Consider the following 7231-nt stretch of genomic DNA (forward strand, 5'->3'; position numbering starts at 1 on the left):
CCTACATCCATAATTAACACTTGCTTTCCTTCCTTGTGAGGAGAGCCCGTTTGCAAACCTTCCATGGAGAGTCAGCCACTTGTGCTCTAGACCCTACCCTTAGCCTTGAACCATAGACATTTCCCCACTTAGGTCAATTATTGAAGTCTAATGACACATTATAAACTCCATATTGAAAATATATGTTTTGTTGAATTAAAGCAGCATCACGGAAATGAAGAGAGTATAGTACAAGCTTCCATCTGTGTATAATTTTAGACTATTACACAATATTTAACTGCCCTGTTAGCTAATTGCTAAAAATGTCAGCTTCCTGGGTCTCTTTCCTCATTTCTGAAGGCAGTGTGGAATACTGAACATAATTTCACATGAATGCTGTAAGAAAAGAAGGAAATATGTGGAAATTGATTTTTTTACTCCAAAGAAAATATTCAAGTGTAGTAGTTGTATCTTGTGTGTATTTGTACACATTTTTCTTTCAAATAAGCACACTTCCCACATGCATACACACAGATGATCTATGATTTCATCTTTTATGCTGAAAGGAAACGAGGGAGAGTTGGAGGGGATAGCACTGAAGAGAATGAATGGTTGAATCAACGTGAAATAAAAGGATGCAGAAATATAGACACAAAAGTGTAAATTACAATGGATGACCTTAATTGTGACCATGAGTTCCTTTCCTAGGTCACTACCTCAAAGACCTCAGAGTCAGACCACACTCATATTTATGTCTCGAGGAATTCACTGAACCAGCTGATTGCGGAGAATATCTCCAAATTGATTTAATTTTTTTTCTGTTAATGTGGGTTCTTTTCTTTTTAATTTTCATTTATTTATTTGAGAGAGAAAGCATGAGCAGGAGGGAGGGGCAGAGGAATAGGGAAAAGCAGACTCCCTGTTCAGCAGGTAGCCCCATGCGGGGCTCGATTCCAGGACACCCAGAGATCATGACCTCAACTGAAGACAGCTTAAACTACTGAGCCACTAAGGCATTCTTAACATGGGTTTTTTAAATGCAAATTGCTCTTATCCAAGAGAAGCTGATGAATGAATTGGAAGACTTAAACTCAGTCCCCTCAAATAATTTTATGACTATGTCCATATGAGATTCCTCCTGCAGCTGTAAAATATCCCCACACTAGTTGCTTAAACACATATGTGCTCTTACAGTTCTGGAGTCAGAATCTTGGAAGGAGTCTCATTGCGCTAATAGCAAGATGTCTGCAAGGTTGAGTTCCTTCTAGAAGCTCAAGGGAGAATCTGTTTTCTTTCCAATTCCAGTCTCTCTTGCTGGTCGCCTGCATTCCTGGGCTCCTGGCTCTTCCTCCACCTTCAGACCCAGCAGTGCATCATTTTCAAAGTCTCTCTGACACCAACCCTTTTGTCTCCCTCAATGTTGGAGGACCACTGTGATTACATTCCTCCCACCTGGACAATCACAGCTAATCTTTTTATCTTAATGGTAGCAGATTAGCAACCCTATTAATCTGTGGTTTTATTCCTTCTTTGCTATAACAACACATTGAAGGTCCTGGGGATTAAGAGGTGAGCGTTTCTGGGAGGGCCTTATTCTGCTCTCTACAACTTCTTTTTCAGAAGTGCATTATTTTGTGTCGCTCATCAAAGCAATAAAGGTGGAATTTACACAGCCTCATAAATGAATGAATACACTGGTGAGGGAAACAAAGGCAAGAGAAATGTAGCTTAAAGGAAATCTCCTTAAAGCTTGCAGCCGACAGACAGATGGATGCCCAAAACAGGCAGAGCATGACATTCCTCAAGGAACTCGTGGCTGCCTTAATGCCTAATGTTTGTTTTATTAAAGATCAACATCAACTTACCTAACAGCAGCAAGCCCCTCAAGGTCCTGATAGCCTTGCTTCTAAATTCCTGAGAGACTTATGCTATCCCTAACCCCCACTAACTACAAGGTATATAATCAGTCACTCCTCACAATCCCAGTGCAGCCCTTCTGCCCACAGGTCCTGTCCCTGTGCTATAATAAAATCTCCTTTCTGCACTGTAAAACTTTCAAGAATTCTCTCTTGACTGTTGGGCTTGATGATCCCCCATCATATACTATTCTTTCAAAATTACATGTATTTGGTGCAGAAGACTTAAAACTAAGTAAGGGGCAAGTAGGCTAGGTAGGGACAGACAAGTAGGGGGCTACGTGAGTAGGCTCATACAGGGGACTACATGACCAGGCTCACAGAAATCCCAGATGTGGAGAAATATTATAGACGAGATATTACCCAGAAAGAAGGGAACATAAGGAAACCATCGTGTTTGTTCTAAATATAAATGAGTTCTCAACATTTGCTGCAACATGGACTGCACTGGAGGAGATAATGCTAAGTGAAATAAGTTAAGCAGAGAAAAACAATTATAATATGATATGTCTCATCTATGGAACATAGAACTAGGAAGATCGGTGGGAGAAGAAAGGGATAAAGAAGGGGGGGTAATCAGAAGGGGGAATGAAGCATGAGAGAGTATGGACTCTGAGAAACAAACTGAGGGCCTCAGAGGGGAGGGGGGTGGGGGAATGGGATAGACTGGTGATGGGTAGTAAGGAGGGCACATATTGCATGGAGCACTGGGTGTTATACACAACTAATGAATCATCGAGCCTTACATCGGAAACCGGAGATGTACTGTAGGGTGACTAACATAATATAATAAAAAAGCATTAAAAAATAAATAAATATAAATGAAATATTTACATGATAGTTATAAATCCACCTTGTTTGTCCTAAATGCTATAGATGAGATATTTACCAGGTTCCCTGGTCACTTTTCTATAAAAGACCCACCAGAAAAGCCCTTAGTGGCAACCCATTCAGAACCCTTCTCACTCTAGAGAGTTTTTTTCCCCCTTTCCTTTGTGTTCTCACCTTCACTTAAATAAACTTTCCTCACTTCACCCTTCTGTTTCTGCGAGATTCATTCTTCGACTCCGTGAGACAAGAACCCTGCAACCCTACAACAAAACCCCGTACACCTTCCTCTTACACAGGAACATAGACCAGGACCTGCACATCAACATCCCCCGGGAGCTTGCCAGAAATGAAGACTGTCTGGGCCACCCAGGACCTGTGATCAGATCCTGCATTTGTAGTGGGATCTGTGTGCACGCACAGGCACGTTAATGTTGGAGAGATGGGGGTCTAGATGGATTTCTCAGCATTTACGGTTGACATTTGCGCCAGGATACTAATATTGTGGGGATGTTTTCCTTTGTTTTATAGGTGTTCAGCAGCTTCCCTTCAGACATTGCCAAACGTTCCCCAGGGCAAATTCATTTCTGGTTGAGAACCACTGCCCCAGAGATTGAGAACTAGAAGCTCCTGACAGAACGGCACTCAAGACCCACAACATATTTGGATATTCAATGTGGACAGATCACTAGGCAGAGCCAAGCACTATTTCTACAATGTAGATTGGAGTTCATAAATGTACATCCTCAGGGATAAGATGTTTATAAATATTAAATCAAAAATCCCTATAATACGATAAGCTCACATATAGTACTTAAAAAATCTAAATACATCTATTATAATAAACATTTTTTATAACAAGGGACTAAAGGGCAGCTTTTAACTTGTATAAAGTAAGAAATTCCTAACTGTAATGGCAAATGTGTCTTGAAGCCAATGTGTGTAGTGGTCAAGGTTTATTATCAGAAGAACCCACTTCTCTGCCTTATTGAAAAGAATAGACCCTGTCTGGAGACAGCAGGGCTGTGTCCCCACCACATGTCAGTGTTTTGACGATAAAGAGCCCTAACCCAGGTGTGTTTCTCGGTCTATTTTAGACTTGGAGAAAATTATAACTTGAAGCTTAGATAAAGTGTTAGGAAATTTATACATTAGGAAAGGGGCAAGGTCAAGGAAATGGAGTAAAACAAACAGAAGAACTGGATTCACTTGATCTCTAACCTAGTCTTTTGGGGACTAAGATTCATTAGGGAAACATCCTTACAGTCCAGAGGACTTCTCCACTTGGGATTTATGTGCTTAGAGTCTGGAGTCACAAGGGGCACATGTGCTAATGAGCAGACACAGGAAGCTGTAAATACCTCCTCGTCCCCAGTCCATCAGTCTGTGCAACCTTGGACGGGAAGAGCCATGCTTCTTGTCTGTTTGTTCCGAGTCCTAATTCTTGCTGGAGGCCAATGCTTCACTCCATCCTGCTGTCTTGGCTGAGGACAGAGCTTTAGTCTGTATCATCTGATGTCCAGGAAGTAATTCAGACTTCCACAAGGACACCTTCCTGTCACACACCCAGCCAGGTGAGTCCAACACCCCAGTGGAGCATGGATGACAGGGTCAGAGAGAATGGAAGCCAAGAATATTGACCCGTCACCATGTGAGAGCCAATTCAACTTAGCCCAGAGCAAGTGTTCTCTCTGTTGGTTTGCTTGATTAAGTATTTAATGAATTTAATCAGTGCTAATGTCAATTTCACAGAGGGACTGCTACTCACACTTCTGAAGTCTTTCATATTATTTATCATTAAATTGCTATTATTGCAATGCTAGAAAAACTATGTTGAGATTGTTAAACTCAATGTGTGGCTCTAATCGGGTGTGATTTTGTCCCCTGGGGGGGGGTCACTGATCACACTCTGGAGCCAGCTTCTTCTGCCACAGTGGAGAGGGGTGCCTGGAGGTAATGTCTAAATACCCCACAATGCACAGCACACCCCCCAACCCCAGGCAAGCTCTGACCAGAATGTCCCCGGTGCAGAGACAGAGAAGCCCTGGGGTGAAGAACATCAGTATTTGGAGCACAGCTGCCTTCAGCTTCTGCCTTCACCCTTGTAACACTTATTTCCTGTAGCAAATTCATAGTAACCCCTTTGGCCACCAGTTTACAAGTTTCCACCACAAACAATGTAACAGCTCTGTAAGGTTTTCCCCAGGCTGCTGGTGAAAGAGACATTTCTTGTTTTCTTTTTTTAAAAAATATTTTATTTTCATTTATTTGAGAGAAAGAGAGAATGAGTGGTGGGGAGGGGTAGAGGGAGAAGGAGAAGCAGACTCCCCACTGGGCAGGGAACCCCACGTGGGACTGGATCCCAGGACCCTGAGATCCTGACTTAAGCTGAAGGTAGATGCTGAACCAACTGAGCTACCCAGACAGCCCTCTTGTTGTTTTCTTAAACTATCCCTCAGTTTCAGCACACATCATATATTTTATGACCATTCTTATTGGCCTTTATTATTATATGCCCATATATTATACCCCTTCTACTGCTTTTTTTTTTTCTCCAGTTATCAGCATTTCAAATGAGTTCTTCAGATCATTGCATCTCAGTTGACTTTTGGAACATAATTTGACCCCCAAAAATTAAATTTTATTTAAATATACCTGTCTTCTTCCTTCTGAGTTTTTTGCTTTATTTAAGTGATGTTGCCCACCTGTAAATTTTATATGTAGTTTTCTTTTTTTTAAGATTTTATGTATTTATTTGACAGAGATAGAGACAGCCAGCGAGAGAGGGAACACAGGCAGGGGGAGTGGGAGAGGAAGAAGCAGGCTCCTAGTGGAGGAGCCTGATGTGGGACTCGATCCCATAACGCCGGGAACACGCCCTGAGCCGAAGGCAGACGCTTAACCGCTGTGCCACCCAGGCGCCCCTATATGTAGGTTTCTTGATGTTCTACTATATTGTATGGTCACACCTACCCTGATGTCATAATACCTCCAAATTTTGTAAAATGTCTGAGGGAGGGAACCGATTTCATATTCTTCCAGAAGGATATCCCATTTGCCACAATTTATTGAGCAATTCAACCTTTTCCAATAAATGGAAATACAACCTTGCCCTGTGATAAACATCCTTATACATTGAGACCTAATTCCTAACTCATTTAACAAATAAAAACTGAATATCTGCCATGGGCCAGAACATTCTAGGAACATTATATGTTATATTCTTTCATGTCTAGGTCTTCCCCAATTTAATTATTAATCCAGGTTGATATCACTAAACATTGCTATTTTATATCCTATTTCAATTAGTTTTGATTTCTCATACAATTTCACTTACGACAGTTATTTAGAAACTACTCATTTTAACCTGGTTTTGTGATCCCACCATTCTTTTGATTCTGTAACTTTTCATAGTCTTACACCTTTATGTATGAAACATATTCACATAATTTTGTGGAAAAACAAAAATGAACACAGAAGGTGAATTCCCTGCTCTCTTGGGTGTTGCATTGCCTCAGTGTAGACAGAGGACAATGAAATAATACATGCGTGTAATCACATAGCATCATCCTATGAAGCAAGTTATTCAGTATAAAGAGAGAATTGTCATGCTATGGGCAGGATTTATAGAGCATGGTCTGGGGAGGCCTTTGCACATGGATGAAATTAAGAATAAGGATTAGAGGTGCCCTTTAGGTTCCTCAAAGGGAGCTCTTTACCCAAAGCCCAAGAGTAACAATGTGACGATGTCACATAAGACAAGGGAGAAAGGGGCTAACCTCATCCCCTATCCAGACCACATAGAAAGGAATCAGTCAAATAATGATGCCGGCGGTACAGGGAAAAATAAGTCTTCTATGCTTGATATAAAAATGCCCAACTTTTGTTGTATTGTGTATACTTCCTTTTGTGAAGTGTTGGTATATCCCTTTAATCAAGTGTCTAGGATACATAAAAGAAATATATATATGTTAATATCGACACGTATTTACATTTTTATTGAAAAAATTTTGTGTAAATACACAAGATATCCCTGTCTTTTAAATAAGTTTATTCTGTTCTCTTATCATTTTTGCTGGGCATAATGGAATGTAATCAGGGGTGGGAAGCTGCCAGAACAAGAGAGATGATCCTTCCACACAGTCTCTCAGGGACCAGCTGAGTTTATTAGAGCATTCTTCTCCCTCATTCATTTATCCCCCCTCCCTCTCACTCTCTGTCTCTCTGTTTATTGACTAGACTTTTTTATGTTTGTGTAAATCACAGTAGAACATTGCCATTCCAGTATGGACCCCAAATTTCCTTTGTTCATTTTTTTCCTTCTTTCTTTTTTTTAATTAAGTTTATTTTTTAAATTATAATAATATTTTTATTATATTATGTTAGTCACCATACAGTACATCTCTGGTTTTTTATGTAAAGTTCGATGATTCATTAGGTGCATATAACACCCAGTGCACCATGCAATACGTGCCCTCCTTACTACCCATCACCAGCCTATCCCATTC

This window comes from Ursus maritimus, unplaced genomic scaffold (assembly GCF_017311325.1).
Source record: "Ursus maritimus isolate PB19 unplaced genomic scaffold, ASM1731132v1 scaffold_37, whole genome shotgun sequence".
Classification (NCBI taxonomy): domain Eukaryota; kingdom Metazoa; phylum Chordata; class Mammalia; order Carnivora; family Ursidae; genus Ursus; species Ursus maritimus.